The sequence below is a fragment of the Rhinichthys klamathensis genome, unplaced genomic scaffold, assembly GCF_029890125.1.
Source record: "Rhinichthys klamathensis goyatoka isolate OS25496 unplaced genomic scaffold, OSU_Roscu_1.1 h1tg000011l_1, whole genome shotgun sequence".
Classification (NCBI taxonomy): Eukaryota; Metazoa; Chordata; class Actinopteri; order Cypriniformes; family Leuciscidae; genus Rhinichthys; species Rhinichthys klamathensis.
This window is the reverse complement of record NW_026606564.1, coordinates 10,609,772-10,624,447: the sequence shown is the minus strand read 5'-3', so window position 1 is coordinate 10,624,447 and position 14,676 is coordinate 10,609,772. Positions and strand designations below refer to the sequence as shown.

At 46.3% G+C, this 14,676-nt stretch overlaps 15 non-coding genes across 15 annotated transcripts; 11 read left to right on the top strand and 4 right to left on the bottom strand.

Annotated features, from left to right (window-relative positions):
• Positions 1-383: 383 nt before the first annotated feature.
• On the top strand, positions 384-465 carry trnas-gcu (transfer RNA serine (anticodon GCU)). Its single transcript has one exon. It is a non-coding gene; the product is annotated as a tRNA-Ser (tRNA).
• A 144-nt stretch (positions 466-609) lies between these two features.
• trnas-gcu (transfer RNA serine (anticodon GCU)) lies at positions 610-691 on the top strand. Its single transcript has one exon. It is a non-coding gene; the product is annotated as a tRNA-Ser (tRNA).
• A 1,262-nt stretch (positions 692-1,953) lies between these two features.
• Positions 1,954-2,094, bottom strand: LOC130102188 (U4 spliceosomal RNA). The gene has a single exon (XR_008809148.1). It is a non-coding gene; the product is annotated as a U4 spliceosomal RNA (small nuclear RNA).
• A 661-nt stretch (positions 2,095-2,755) lies between these two features.
• trnas-gcu (transfer RNA serine (anticodon GCU)) lies at positions 2,756-2,837 on the top strand. The gene has a single exon. It is a non-coding gene; the product is annotated as a tRNA-Ser (tRNA).
• A 360-nt stretch (positions 2,838-3,197) lies between these two features.
• On the top strand, positions 3,198-3,279 carry trnas-gcu (transfer RNA serine (anticodon GCU)). Its single transcript has one exon. It is a non-coding gene; the product is annotated as a tRNA-Ser (tRNA).
• A 144-nt stretch (positions 3,280-3,423) lies between these two features.
• On the top strand, positions 3,424-3,505 carry trnas-gcu (transfer RNA serine (anticodon GCU)). Its single transcript has one exon. It is a non-coding gene; the product is annotated as a tRNA-Ser (tRNA).
• Positions 3,506-4,767: 1,262 nt separating this feature from the next.
• Positions 4,768-4,908, bottom strand: LOC130102402 (U4 spliceosomal RNA). The gene has a single exon (XR_008809208.1). It is a non-coding gene; the product is annotated as a U4 spliceosomal RNA (small nuclear RNA).
• A 3,181-nt stretch (positions 4,909-8,089) lies between these two features.
• On the top strand, positions 8,090-8,171 carry trnas-gcu (transfer RNA serine (anticodon GCU)). Its single transcript has one exon. It is a non-coding gene; the product is annotated as a tRNA-Ser (tRNA).
• Positions 8,172-8,315: 144 nt separating this feature from the next.
• Positions 8,316-8,397, top strand: trnas-gcu (transfer RNA serine (anticodon GCU)). Its single transcript has one exon. It is a non-coding gene; the product is annotated as a tRNA-Ser (tRNA).
• A 1,514-nt stretch (positions 8,398-9,911) lies between these two features.
• On the bottom strand, positions 9,912-10,052 carry LOC130102133 (U4 spliceosomal RNA). The gene has a single exon (XR_008809135.1). It is a non-coding gene; the product is annotated as a U4 spliceosomal RNA (small nuclear RNA).
• Positions 10,053-10,922: 870 nt separating this feature from the next.
• trnas-gcu (transfer RNA serine (anticodon GCU)) lies at positions 10,923-11,004 on the top strand. Its single transcript has one exon. It is a non-coding gene; the product is annotated as a tRNA-Ser (tRNA).
• Positions 11,005-12,266: 1,262 nt separating this feature from the next.
• On the bottom strand, positions 12,267-12,407 carry LOC130102182 (U4 spliceosomal RNA). Its single transcript, XR_008809147.1, has one exon. It is a non-coding gene; the product is annotated as a U4 spliceosomal RNA (small nuclear RNA).
• A 661-nt stretch (positions 12,408-13,068) lies between these two features.
• On the top strand, positions 13,069-13,150 carry trnas-gcu (transfer RNA serine (anticodon GCU)). The gene has a single exon. It is a non-coding gene; the product is annotated as a tRNA-Ser (tRNA).
• A 360-nt stretch (positions 13,151-13,510) lies between these two features.
• trnas-gcu (transfer RNA serine (anticodon GCU)) lies at positions 13,511-13,592 on the top strand. Its single transcript has one exon. It is a non-coding gene; the product is annotated as a tRNA-Ser (tRNA).
• A 144-nt stretch (positions 13,593-13,736) lies between these two features.
• trnas-gcu (transfer RNA serine (anticodon GCU)) lies at positions 13,737-13,818 on the top strand. Its single transcript has one exon. It is a non-coding gene; the product is annotated as a tRNA-Ser (tRNA).
• The last annotated feature ends 858 nt before the right edge of the window (positions 13,819-14,676 follow it).

Below are 14,676 nucleotides of genomic sequence, written 5' to 3'. Positions count from 1 at the left end.
ATCCTTAAAATAGCTGCAGAAACACACCACAGCCCAGCTTCGGGCAGACGTGCCGGCGAGTGACGAGGTGGCCGAGTGGTTAAGGCGATGGACTACTAATCCATTATGCTGCCTTTTTCTCGACACAGGCGTTCTCTCTAGGTTCTTTCAAACAAAGCAGAAGCAGCACAGAAAAGAAACATAAGCACATCTCCCTCTATCAACACAGTTGTGAGTCTCCTAACCCATAGAACCCAATGCTCCTTGCAGGTCAGTCGAAGGGTTACCTTCAACTGACCTGCAAAGCCGTTCAAAGTACCTTGCTGACAACTTTAACAACATCATCCTTAAAATAGCTGCAGAAACACACCACAGCCCAGCTTCGGGCAGACGTACAGGCGAGTGACGAGGTGGCCGAGTGGTTAAGGCGATGGACTGCTAATCCATTGTGCTCTGCACGCGTGGGTTCGAATCCCATCCTCGTCGTTTGATGTCTTTAGTGTTTCGAGAGAGCCAAGTGCGCCTGGCAAAGCCGTTCAAAGTACCTTGCTGCCAACTTTGACGACATCATCCTTAAAATAGCTGCAGAAACACACCACAGCCCAGCTTCGGGCAGACGTGCAGGCGAGTGACGAGGTGGCCGAGTGGTTAAGGCGATGGACTGCTAATCCATTGTGCTCTGCACGCGTGGGTTCGAATCCCATCCTCGTCGTATGATGTCTTTAGTGTTTCGAGAGAGCCAAGTGCGCCTGGCAAAGCCGTTCAAAGTACCTTGCTGCCAACTTTAACGACATCATCCTTAAAGCTGCTGTAGGTAACTTTTGAAAAAATGTATTTGCTAAAACTGTCATTATGTCCTGACAGTAGAATATGAGACAGATAATCTGTGTAAAAATCACGCTCCTTTGGCTCCTCCTAGTGGTCCTATTGCCATTTGCAAGAAATACACGCTCCCGGTCAGAAACAACGGGAATGTCTTAGAAGTGTCAATCACGCTCGTGTACGCGCTGATCACACCCCTCTCTTGCACAGCGCGAGCGCGTACCGTCGTTCAAACTCAAGATTTCCGGCGTGCTGCAGCTGTGCTTATGACGGAGAAACAACCTAAACTGCCAATTCTCGAGTGACACCTGCTCATAAAACAAAGAGGTAAAAGGAAAAAGACTGATGACGATAAACAAGCGAAAAAGAAAGAATTACACAGAGCCCATTGACTCGGTGTCAAAACTCTAGCCGCATAACATGTAGATAAAATGTCACGCACTCTGCTAAGCAACAATTAAAACCTGCTAATTCAATGGCTTGTCATGTTGCTGAAATAATGTACTAGCACACCTTATCTAGCATTATATATCGCTAGAATAATTACTTACATACTCTAACGTTAGTTACCGTTATCTTACTAGCTATTTATAACTTATAGAAAGAGTGCAACGATAAAGTTACATGTAGGCCATTGCAAAATACATAATGATTTGAGGACCAAGTTTGTAGTCAAAGTATGGGCAGGCCATAGTCAATGTAAAGCATATTATTGACGTTTAGTCCCTATTAGTAAATGTGCCATATAACTTTTTATCCGCTGTTATCAGTGGCCCTGTTTACTAGCCTGCTGTGGAGGGAGGGCTGTAGCGCAGCAGAGAGCAAGGGGGTGGGACCTGTAAGTTGTGCTTGTTCAAATTTTCAGGCTAAGTCAACGTTTTCTCAAAACTCCCTACTGCAGCTTTAATATAATATAATTATAGCTGCAGAAAATGCTCATGTTAATTTCTTAAAACATTGTTGAGGACAGGGTCAATACAAGAAGCCCCCTGGTGCATGGATATGACCATTAGAAATACAAAAACACATTCTAAGGGAGGTCCTAATCCTGGCTACACCAGCCTTATTCAAGCTCATGCTTTCGCCACCACAGCGAAAGCAGCACGTTCAGGGAGCCAAAACACAATTCTTTTTTTTCAACAAGTCACGAAGCCCCATAAGAAGCTGACAAAAATTGCCAAGGCTGACTGTATTTCAAGTCATCCCAGCGGGGTATTGGGTAAAGTTTTCAACCAGCAAAGATCACGTCTCGGATGAGCCTCATAGACTACGATATTGCCTCTGCGAAAGAATGCCTGGCGAAGGTAGCGACGTCTCCCGTGCTTTTATCTGGACATGTAACGACAGGGTGGTATCAAGCTTTAAACTGCCATGTAATAAGCTTTTTGGCACTGACGGCTGCATGGTGTGTCTACGAAACAGGCGAGTGATGTGCACAAAAAGGTTTATTCATTGTTCTCTCTTCACTCAAAGAACAAAAAGTGTGCTGCTTTCGTAATTTTGGGGGGAAAGAATTATGGGTATCCTGGTAGCAAAGGGGCGGAGTTATAACGCTCAATCTCCAAGAATATGTTTGAGTTCGGGATCGATTCGACGAGCCCCCTACGAGGTTGGGTAGGATAATGAAGAGTGCAAGGACACTGCAAACATATTCTGAGAGAGGTCCAATGCAAGCTATGCTGCCTTTTTCTCGACACAGGCGTTCTCTCTAGGTTCTTTCCAACAAAGCAGAAGCAGCACAGAAAATAAACATAAGCACATCTCCCTCTATCAACACAGTTGTGAGTCTCCTAACCCATAGAACCCAATGCTCCTTGCAGGTCAGTCGAAGGGTTACCGTCAACTGACCTGCAAAGCCGTTCAAAGTACCTTGCTGACAACTTTAACAACATCATCCTTAAAATAGCTGCAGAAACACACCACAGCCCAGCTTCGGGCAGACTTGCAGGCGAGTGACGAGGTGGCCGAGTGGTTAAGGCGATGGACTGCTAATCCATTGTGCTCTGCACGCGTGGGTTCGAATCCCATCCTCGTCGATTGATGTCTTTAGTGTTTCGAGAGAGCCAAGTGCGCCTGGAAAAGCCGTTCAAAGTACCTTGCTGCCAACTTTAACAACATCATCCTTAAAATAGCTGCAGAAACACACCACAGCCCAGCTTCGGGCAGACGTGCCGGCGAGTGACGAGGTGGCAGAGTGGTTAAGGCGATGGACTGCTAATCCATTGTGCTCTGCACGCGTGGGTTCGAATCCCATCCTCGTCGATTGATGTCTTTAGTGTTTCGAGAGAGCCAAGTGCGCCTGGCAAAGCCGTTCAATGAACTTTGCTGCCAACATTAACAACATCATCCTTAAAATAGCTGCAGAAACACACCACAGCCCAGCTTCGGGCAGACGTGACGAGGTGGCCGAGTGGTTAAGGCGATGGACTGCTAATCCATTGTGCTCTGCACGCGTGGGTTCGAATCCCATCCTCGTCGATTGATGTCTTTAGTGTTTCGAGAGAGCCAAGTGCGCCTGGTAAAGCCTTTCAAAGTACCTTGCTGCCAACTTTGAAGACATCATCCTTAAAATAGCTGCAGAAACACACCACAGCCCAGCTTCGGGCAGACGTGCAGGCGAGTGACGAGGTGGCCGAGTGGTTAAGGCGATGGACTGCTAATCCATTGTGCTCTGCACGCGTGGGTTCGAATCCCATCCTCGTCGTATGATGTCTTTAGTGTTTCGAGAGAGCCAAGTGCGCCTGGCAAAGCCGTTCAAAGTACCTTGCTGCCAACTTTAACGACATCAACCTTAAAGCTGCTGTAGGTAACTTTTGAAAAAATGTATTTGCTAAAACTGTCATTATGTCCTGACAGTAGAATATGAGACAGATAATCTGTGTAAAAATCACGCTCCTCTGGCTCCTCCTAGTGGTCCTATTGCCATTTGCAAGAAATACACGCTCCCGGTCAGAAACAACCGGAATGTCTTAGAAGTGTCAATCACGCTCGTGTACGCGCCGATCACACCCCTCTCTTGCACAGCGCGAGCGCGTACCGTCGTTCAAACTCAAGATTTCCGGCGTGCTGCAGCTGTGCTTATGACGGAGAAACAACCTAAACTGCCAATTCTCGAGTGACACCTGCTCATAAAACAAAGAGGTAAAAGGAAAAAGACTGATGACGATAAACAAGCGAAAAAGAAAGAATTACACAGAGCCCATTGACTCGGTGTCAAAACTCTAGCCGCATAACATGTAGATAAAATGTCACGCACTCTGCTAAGCAACAATTAAAACCTGCTAATTCACTGGCTTGTCATGTTGCTGAAATAATGTACTAGCACACCTTTTCTAGCATTATATATCGCTAGAATAATTACTTACATACTCTAACGTTAGTTACCGTTATCTTACTAGCTATTTATAACTTATAGAAAGAGTGCAACGATAAAGTTACATGTAGGCCATTGCAAAATACATAATGATTTGAGGACCAAGTTTGTAGTCAAAGTATGGGCAGGCCATAGTCAATGTAAAGCATATTATTGACGTTTAGTCCCTATTAGTAAATGTGCCATATAACTTTTTATCCGCTGTTATCAGTGGCCCTGTTTACTAGCCTGCTGTGGAGGGAGGGCTGTAGCGCAGCAGAGAGCAAGGGGGTGGGACCTGTAAGTTGTGCTTGTTCAAATTTTCAGGCTAAGTCAACGTTTTCTCAAAACTCCCTACTGCAGCTTTAATATAATATAATTATAGCTGCAGAAAATGCTCATGTTAATTTCTTAAAACATTGTTGAGGACAGGGTCAATACAAGAAGCCCCCTGGTGCATGGATATGACCATTAGAAATACAAAAACACATTCTAAGGGAGGTCCTAATTCTGGCTACACCAGCCTTATTCAAGCTCATGCTTTCGCCACCACAGCGAAAGCAGCACGTTCAGGGAGCCAAAACACAATTCTTTTTTTTCAACAAGTCACGAAGCCTCATAAGAAGCTGACAAAAATTGCCAAGGCTGACTGTATTTCAAGTCATCCCAGCGGGGTATTGGGTAAAGTTTTCAACCAGCAAAGATCACGTCTCGGATGAGCCACATAGACTACGATATTGCCTCTGCGAAAGAATGCCTGGCGAAGGTAGCGACGTCTCCCGTGCTTTTATCTGGACATGTAACGACATGGTGGTATCAAGCTTTAAACTGCCATGTAATAAGCTTTTTGGCACTGACGGCTGCATGGTGTGTCTACGAAACAGGCGAGTGATGTGCACAAAAAGGTTTATTCATTGTTCTCTCTTCACTCAAAGAACAAAAAGTGTGCTGCTTTCGTAATTTTGGGGGGAAAGAATTATGGGTATCCTGGTAGCAAAGGGGCGGAGTTATAACGCTCAATCTCCAAGAATATGTTTGAGTTCGGGATCGATTCGACGAGCCCCCTACGAGGTTGGGTAGGATAATGAAGAGTGCAAGGACACTGCAAACATATTCTGAGAGAGGTCCAATGCAAGCTATGCTGCCTTTTTCTCGACACAGGCGTACTCTCTAGGTTCTTTCCAACAAAGCAGAAGCAGCACAGAAAATAAACATAAGCACATCGCCCTCTATCAACACAGTTGTGAGTCTCCTAACCCATAGAACCCAATGCTCCTTGCAGGTCAGTCGAAGGGTTACCGTCAACTGACCTGCAAAGCCGTTCAAAGTACCTTGCTGCCAACTTTAACAACATCACCCTTAAAATAGCTGCAGAAACACACCACAGCCCAGCTTCGGGCAGACGTGCCGGCGAGTGACAAGGTGGCCGAGTGGTTAAGGCGATGGACTGCTAATCCATTGTGCTCTGCACGCGTGGGTTCGAATCCCATCCTCGTCGATTGATGTCTTTAGTGTTTCGAGAGAGCCAAGTGCGCCTGGAAAAGCCGTTCAAAGTACCTTGCTGCCAACTTTGACGACATCATCCTTAAAATAGCTGCAGAAACACACCACAGCCCAGCTTCGGGCAGACGTGCGGGCGAGTGACGAGGTGGCCGAGTGGTTAAGGCGATAGACTGCTAATCCATTGTGCTCTGCACGCGTGGGTTCGAATCCCATCCTCGTCGTATGATGTCTTTAGTGTTTCGAGAGAGCCAAGTGCGCCTGGCAGCGAATTTTTTTTTGCAGGGTGGTAGGGGAAGAATCATTAATAGTCATTGGGGAACTCATCCGCAATTGGTTCGCTGTCACACGTCACTCAGATTGACATGGCAGGTCAAGACGGTGTCCCCGCAAAGATACAGAAGTTCGCGAAGTTCGTGAGCGGTCTCCGCACAAATCTCCCGGATTTGGATAACCAAATGTTGACAGGTATGACTTACCTTCGTGAAAGTGTCTGTTGTCACGAAGGAGACGATGTCTGTTTTCTCTATCACATCTCATTAGAGATGCGTCACGGCGAGCCAATCAGGGACGAGTTCCCCAATGAATATTAACGAGTCTTCCCCTACCACCCTGCAAAAAAAAAAATCGCCGCCTGGCAAAGCCGTTCAATGAACTTTGCTGCCAACTTTAACAACATCATCCTTAAAATAGCTGCAGAAACACACCACAGCCCAGCTTCGGGCAGACGTGCCGGCGAGTGACGAGGTGGCCGAGTGGTTAAGGCGATGGACTACTAATCCATTATGCTGCCTTTTTCTCGACACAGGCGTACTCTCTAGGTTCTTTCCAACAAAGCAGAAGCAGCACAGAAAATAAACATAAGCACATCGCCCTCTATCAACACAGTTGTGAGTCTCCTAACCCATAGAACCCAATGCTCCTTGCAGGTCAGTCGAAGGGTTACCGTCAACTGACCTGCAAAGCCGTTCAAAGTACCTTGCTGCCAACTTTAACAACATCACCCTTAAAATAGCTGCAGAAACACACCACAGCCCAGCTTCGGGCAGACGTGCCGGCGAGTGACAAGGTGGCCGAGTGGTTAAGGCGATGGACTGCTAATCCATTGTGCTCTGCACGCGTGGGTTCGAATCCCATCCTCGTCGATTGATGTCTTTAGTGTTTCGAGAGAGCCAAGTGCGCCTGGAAAAGCCGTTCAAAGTACCTTGCTGCCAACTTTGACGACATCATCCTTAAAATAGCTGCAGAAACACACCACAGCCCAGCTTCGGGCAGACGTGCGGGCGAGTGACGAGGTGGCCGAGTGGTTAAGGCGATAGACTGCTAATCCATTGTGCTCTGCACGCGTGGGTTCGAATCCCATCCTCGTCGTATGATGTCTTTAGTGTTTCGAGAGAGCCAAGTGCGCCTGGCAGCGAATTTTTTTTTGCAGGGTGGTAGGGGAAGAATCATTAATAGTCATTGGGGAACTCATCCGCAATTGGTTCGCTGTCACACGTCACTCAGATTGACATGGCAGGTCAAGACGGTGTCCCCGCAAAGATACAGAAGTTCGCGAAGTTCGTGAGCGGTCTCCGCACAAATCTCCCGGATTTGGATAACCAAATGTTGACAGGTATGACTTACCTTCGTGAAAGTGTCTGTTGTCACGAAGGAGACGATGTCTGTTTTCTCTATCACATCTCATTAGAGATGCGTCACGGCGAGCCAATCAGGGACGAGTTCCCCAATGAATATTAACGAGTCTTCCCCTACCACCCTGCAAAAAAAAAAATCGCCGCCTGGCAAAGCCGTTCAATGAACTTTGCTGCCAACTTTAACAACATCATCCTTAAAATAGCTGCAGAAACACACCACAGCCCAGCTTCGGGCAGACGTGCCGGCGAGTGACGAGGTGGCCGAGTGGTTAAGGCGATGGACTACTAATCCATTATGCTGCCTTTTTCTCGACACAGGCGTTCTCTCTAGGTTCTTTCAAACAAAGCAGAAGCAGCACAGAAAAGAAACATAAGCACATCTCCCTCTATCAACACAGTTGTGAGTCTCCTAACCCATAGAACCCAATGCTCCTTGCAGGTCAGTCGAAGGGTTACCGTCAACTGACCTGCAAAGCCGTTCAAAGTACCTTGCTGACAACTTTAACAACATCATCCTTAAAATAGCTGCAGAAACACACGACAGCCCAGCTTCGGGCAGACTTGCAGGCGAGTGAAGAGGTGGCCGAGTGGTTAAGGCGATGGACTGCTAATCCATTGTGCTCTGCACGCGTGGGTTTGAATCCCATCCTCGTCGATTGATGTCTTTAGTGTTTCGAGAGAGCCAAGTGCGCCTGGAAAAGCTGTTCAAAGTACCTTGCTGCCAACTTTAACAACATCATCCTTAAAATAGCTGCAGAAACACACCAGAGCCCAGCTTCGGGCAGACTTGCAGGCGAGTGACGAGGTGGCCGAGTGGTTAAGGCGATGGACTGCTAATCCATTGTGCTCTGCACGCGTGGGTTCGAATCCCATCCTCGTCGTTTGATGTCTTTAGTGTTTCGAGAGAGCCAAGTGCGACTGGCAAAGCCGTTCAATGAACTTTGCTGCCAACTTTAACAACATCATCCTTAAAATAGCTGCAGAAACACACCACAGCCCAGCTTCGGGCAGACGTGCCGGCGAGTGACGAGGTGGCCGAGTGGTTAAGGCGATGGACTGCTAATCCATTGTGCTCTGCACGCGTGGGTTCGAATCCCATCCTCGTCGATTGATGTCTTTAGTGTTTCGAGAGAGCCAAGTGCGCCTGGAAAAGCCGTTCAAAGTACCTTGCTGCCAACTTTGACGACATCATCCTTAAAATAGCTGCAGAAACACACCACAGCCCAGCTTCGTGCAGGCGAGTGACGAGGTGGCCGAGTGGTTAAGGCGATAGACTGCTAATCCATTGTGCTCTGCACGCGTGGGTTCGAATCCCATCCTCGTCGTATGATGTCTTTAGTGTTTCGAGAGAGCCAAGTGCGCCTGGCAAAGCCGTTCAAAGTACCTTGCTGCCAACTTTAACGACCTCATCCTTAAAGCTGCTGTAGGTAACTTTTGAAAAAATGTATTTGCTAAAACTGTCATTATGTCCTGACAGTAGAATATGAGACAGATAATCTGTGTAAAAATCACGCTCCTCTGGCTCCTCCTAGTGGTCCTATTGCCATTTGCAAGAAATACACGCTCCCGGTCAGAAACAACCGGAATGTCTTAGAAGTGTCAATCACGCTCGTGTACGCGCTGATCACACCCCTCTCTTGCACAGCGCGAGCGCGTACCGTCGTTCAAACTCAAGATTTCCGGCGTGCTGCAGCTGTGCTTATGACGGAGAAACAACCTAAACTGCCAATTCTCGAGTGACACCTGCTCATAAAACAAAGAGGTAAAAGGAAAAAGACTGATGACGATAAACAAGCGAAAAAGAAAGAATTACACAGAGCCCATTGACTCGGTGTCAAAACTCTAGCCGCATAACATGTAGATAAAATGTCACGCACTCTGCTAAGCAACAATTAAAACCTGCTAATTCACTGGCTTGTCATGTTGCTGAAATAATGTACTAGCACACCTTATCTAGCATTATATATCGCTAGAATAATTACTTACATACTCTAACGTTAGTTACCGTTATCTTACTAGCTATTTATAACTTATAGAAAGAGTGCAACGATAAAGTTACATGTAGGCCATTGCAAAATACATAATGATTTGAGGACCAAGTTTGTAGTCAAAGTATGGGCAGGCCATAGTCAATGTAAAGCATATTATTGACGTTTAGTCCCTATTAGTAAATGTGCCATATAACTTTTTATCCGCTGTTATCAGTGGCCCTGTTTACTAGCCTGCGCGTTCACGACAGGCTCCGCTGTGCAGGACGAGCTGTGGAGGGAGGGCTGTAGCGCAGCAGAGAGCAAGGGGGTGGGACCTGTAAGTTGTGCTTGTTCAAATTTTCAGGCTAAGTCAACGTATTCTCAAAACTCCCTACTGCAGCTTTAATATAATATAATTATAGCTGCAGAAAATGCTCATGTTAATTTCTTAAAACATTGTTGAGGACAGGGTCAATACAAGATGCCCCCTGGTGCATGGATATGACCATTAGAAATACAAAAACACATTCTAAGGGAGGTCCAAATCCGGGCTACACCAGCCTTATTCAAGCTCATCCTTTCGCCACCACAGCGAAAGCAGCACGTTCAGGGAGCCAAAACACAATTCTTTTTTTTCAACAAGTCACGAAGCCTCATAAGAAGCCGACAAAAATTGCCAAGGCTGACTGTATTTCAAGTCATCCCAGCGGGGTATTGGGTAAAGTTTTCAACCAGCAAAGATCACGTCTCGGATGAGCCTCATAGACTACGATATTGCCTCTGCGAAAGAATGCCTGGCGAAGGTAGCGACGTCTCCCGTGCTTTTATCTGGACATGTAACGACAGGGTGGTATCAAGCTTTAAACTGCTATGTAATAAGCTTTTTGGCACTGACGGCTGCATGGTGTGTCTACGAAACAGGCGAGTGATGTGCACAAAAAGGTTTATTCATTGTTCTCTCTTCACTCAAAGAACAAAAAGTGTGCTGCTTTCGTAATTTTGGGGGGAAAGAATTATGGGTATCCTGGTAGCAAAGGGGCGGAGTTATAACGCTCAATCTCCAAGAATATGTTTGCCGAGCACCCTACGAGGTTGGGTAGGATAATGAAGAGTGCAAGGACACTGCAAACATATTCTGAGAGAGGTCCAATGCAAGCTATGCTGCCTTTTTCTCGACACAGGCGTTCTCTCTAGGTTCTTTCCAACAAAGCAGAAGCAGCACAGAAAATAAACATAAGCACATCTCCCTCTATCAACACAGTTGTGAGTCTCCTAACCCATAGAACCCAATGCTCCTTGCAGGTCAGTCGAAGGGTTACCGTCAACTGACCTGCAAAGCCGTTCAAAGTACCTTGCTGACAACTTTAACAACATCATCCTTAAAATAGCTGCAGAAACACACCACAGCCCAGCTTCGGGCAGACTTGCAGTCGAGTGACGAGGTGGCCGAGTGGTTAAGGTGATGGACTGCTAATCCATTGTGCTCTGCACGCGTGGGTTCGAATCCCATCCTCGTCGTTTGATGTCTTTAGTGTTTGGAGAGAGCCAAGTGCGACTGGCAAAGCCGTTCAATGAACTTTGCTGCCAACTTTAACAACATCATCCTTAAAATAGCTGCAGAAACACACCACAGCCCAGCTTCGGGCAGACGTGCAGGCGAGTGACGAGGTGGCCGAGTGGTTAAGGCGATGGACTGCTAATCCATTGTGCTCTGCACGCGTGGGTTCGAATCCCATCCTCGTCGTATGATGTCTTTAGTGTTTCGAGAGAGCCAAGTGCGCCTGGCAAAGCCGTTCAAAGTACCTTGCTGCCAACTTTAACGACATCATCCTTAAAGCTGCTGTAGGTAACTTTTGAAAAAATGTATTTGCTAAAACTGTCATTATGTCCTGACAGTAGAATATGAGACAGATAATCTGTGTAAAAATCACGCTCCTTTGGCTCCTCCTAGTGGTCCTATTGCCATTTGCAAGAAATACACGCTCCCGGTCAGAAACAACGGGAATGTCTTAGAAGTGTCAATCACGCTCGTGTACGCGCTGATCACACCCCTCTCTTGCACAGCGCGAGCGCGTACCGTCGTTCAAACTCAAGATTTCCGGCGTGCTGCAGCTGTGCTTATGACGGAGAAACAACCTAAACTGCCAATTCTCGAGTGACACCTGCTCATAAAACAAAGAGGTAAAAGGAAAAAGACTGATGACGATAAACAAGCGAAAAAGAAAGAATTACACAGAGCCCATTGACTCGGTGTCAAAACTCTAGCCGCATAACATGTAGATAAAATGTCACGCACTCTGCTAAGCAACAATTAAAACCTGCTAATTCAATGGCTTGTCATGTTGCTGAAATAATGTACTAGCACACCTTATCTAGCATTATATATCGCTAGAATAATTACTTACATACTCTAACGTTAGTTACCGTTATCTTACTAGCTATTTATAACTTATAGAAAGAGTGCAACGATAAAGTTACATGTAGGCCATTGCAAAATACATAATGATTTGAGGACCAAGTTTGTAGTCAAAGTATGGGCAGGCCATAGTCAATGTAAAGCATATTATTGACGTTTAGTCCCTATTAGTAAATGTGCCATATAACTTTTTATCCGCTGTTATCAGTGGCCCTGTTTACTAGCCTGCTGTGGAGGGAGGGCTGTAGCGCAGCAGAGAGCAAGGGGGTGGGACCTGTAAGTTGTGCTTGTTCAAATTTTCAGGCTAAGTCAACGTTTTCTCAAAACTCCCTACTGCAGCTTTAATATAATATAATTATAGCTGCAGAAAATGCTCATGTTAATTTCTTAAAACATTGTTGAGGACAGGGTCAATACAAGAAGCCCCCTGGTGCATGGATATGACCATTAGAAATACAAAAACACATTCTAAGGGAGGTCCTAATCCTGGCTACACCAGCCTTATTCAAGCTCATGCTTTCGCCACCACAGCGAAAGCAGCACGTTCAGGGAGCCAAAACACAATTCTTTTTTTTCAACAAGTCACGAAGCCCCATAAGAAGCTGACAAAAATTGCCAAGGCTGACTGTATTTCAAGTCATCCCAGCGGGGTATTGGGTAAAGTTTTCAACCAGCAAAGATCACGTCTCGGATGAGCCTCATAGACTACGATATTGCCTCTGCGAAAGAATGCCTGGCGAAGGTAGCGACGTCTCCCGTGCTTTTATCTGGACATGTAACGACAGGGTGGTATCAAGCTTTAAACTGCCATGTAATAAGCTTTTTGGCACTGACGGCTGCATGGTGTGTCTACGAAACAGGCGAGTGATGTGCACAAAAAGGTTTATTCATTGTTCTCTCTTCACTCAAAGAACAAAAAGTGTGCTGCTTTCGTAATTTTGGGGGGAAAGAATTATGGGTATCCTGGTAGCAAAGGGGCGGAGTTATAACGCTCAATCTCCAAGAATATGTTTGAGTTCGGGATCGATTCGACGAGCCCCCTACGAGGTTGGGTAGGATAATGAAGAGTGCAAGGACACTGCAAACATATTCTGAGAGAGGTCCAATGCAAGCTATGCTGCCTTTTTCTCGACACAGGCGTTCTCTCTAGGTTCTTTCCAACAAAGCAGAAGCAGCACAGAAAATAAACATAAGCACATCTCCCTCTATCAACACAGTTGTGAGTCTCCTAACCCATAGAACCCAATGCTCCTTGCAGGTCAGTCGAAGGGTTACCGTCAACTGACCTGCAAAGCCGTTCAAAGTACCTTGCTGACAACTTTAACAACATCATCCTTAAAATAGCTGCAGAAACACACCACAGCCCAGCTTCGGGCAGACTTGCAGGCGAGTGACGAGGTGGCCGAGTGGTTAAGGCGATGGACTGCTAATCCATTGTGCTCTGCACGCGTGGGTTCGAATCCCATCCTCGTCGATTGATGTCTTTAGTGTTTCGAGAGAGCCAAGTGCGCCTGGAAAAGCCGTTCAAAGTACCTTGCTGCCAACTTTAACAACATCATCCTTAAAATAGCTGCAGAAACACACCACAGCCCAGCTTCGGGCAGACGTGCCGGCGAGTGACGAGGTGGCAGAGTGGTTAAGGCGATGGACTGCTAATCCATTGTGCTCTGCACGCGTGGGTTCGAATCCCATCCTCGTCGATTGATGTCTTTAGTGTTTCGAGAGAGCCAAGTGCGCCTGGCAAAGCCGTTCAATGAACTTTGCTGCCAACATTAACAACATCATCCTTAAAATAGCTGCAGAAACACACCACAGCCCAGCTTCGGGCAGACGTGACGAGGTGGCCGAGTGGTTAAGGCGATGGACTGCTAATCCATTGTGCTCTGCACGCGTGGGTTCGAATCCCATCCTCGTCGATTGATGTCTTTAGTGTTTCGAGAGAGCCAAGTGCGCCTGGTAAAGCCTTTCAAAGTACCTTGCTGCCAACTTTGAAGACATCATCCTTAAAATAGCTGCAGAAACACACCACAGCCCAGCTTCGGGCAGACGTGCAGGCGAGTGACGAGGTGGCCGAGTGGTTAAGGCGATGGACTGCTAATCCATTGTGCTCTGCACGCGTGGGTTCGAATCCCATCCTCGTCGTATGATGTCTTTAGTGTTTCGAGAGAGCCAAGTGCGCCTGGCAAAGCCGTTCAAAGTACCTTGCTGCCAACTTTAACGACATCAACCTTAAAGCTGCTGTAGGTAACTTTTGAAAAAATGTATTTGCTAAAACTGTCATTATGTCCTGACAGTAGAATATGAGACAGATAATCTGTGTAAAAATCACGCTCCTCTGGCTCCTCCTAGTGGTCCTATTGCCATTTGCAAGAAATACACGCTCCCGGTCAGAAACAACCGGAATGTCTTAGAAGTGTCAATCACGCTCGTGTACGCGCCGATCACACCCCTCTCTTGCACAGCGCGAGCGCGTACCGTCGTTCAAACTCAAGATTTCCGGCGTGCTGCAGCTGTGCTTATGACGGAGAAACAACCTAAACTGCCAATTCTCGAGTGACACCTGCTCATAAAACAAAGAGGTAAAAGGAAAAAGACTGATGACGATAAACAAGCGAAAAAGAAAGAATTACACAGAGCCCATTGACTCGGTGTCAAAACTCTAGCCGCATAACATGTAGATAAAATGTCACGCACTCTGCTAAGCAACAATTAAAACCTGCTAATTCACTGGCTTGTCATGTTGCTGAAATAATGTACTAGCACACCTTTTCTAGCATTATATATCGCTAGAATAATTACTTACATACTCTAACGTTAGTTACCGTTATCTTACTAGCTATTTATAACTTATAGAAAGAGTGCAACGATAAAGTTACATGTAGGCCATTGCAAAATACATAATGATTTGAGGACCAAGTTTGTAGTCAAAGTATGGGCAGGCCATAGTCAATGTAAAGCATATTATTGACGTTTAGTCCCTATTAGTAAATGTGCCATATA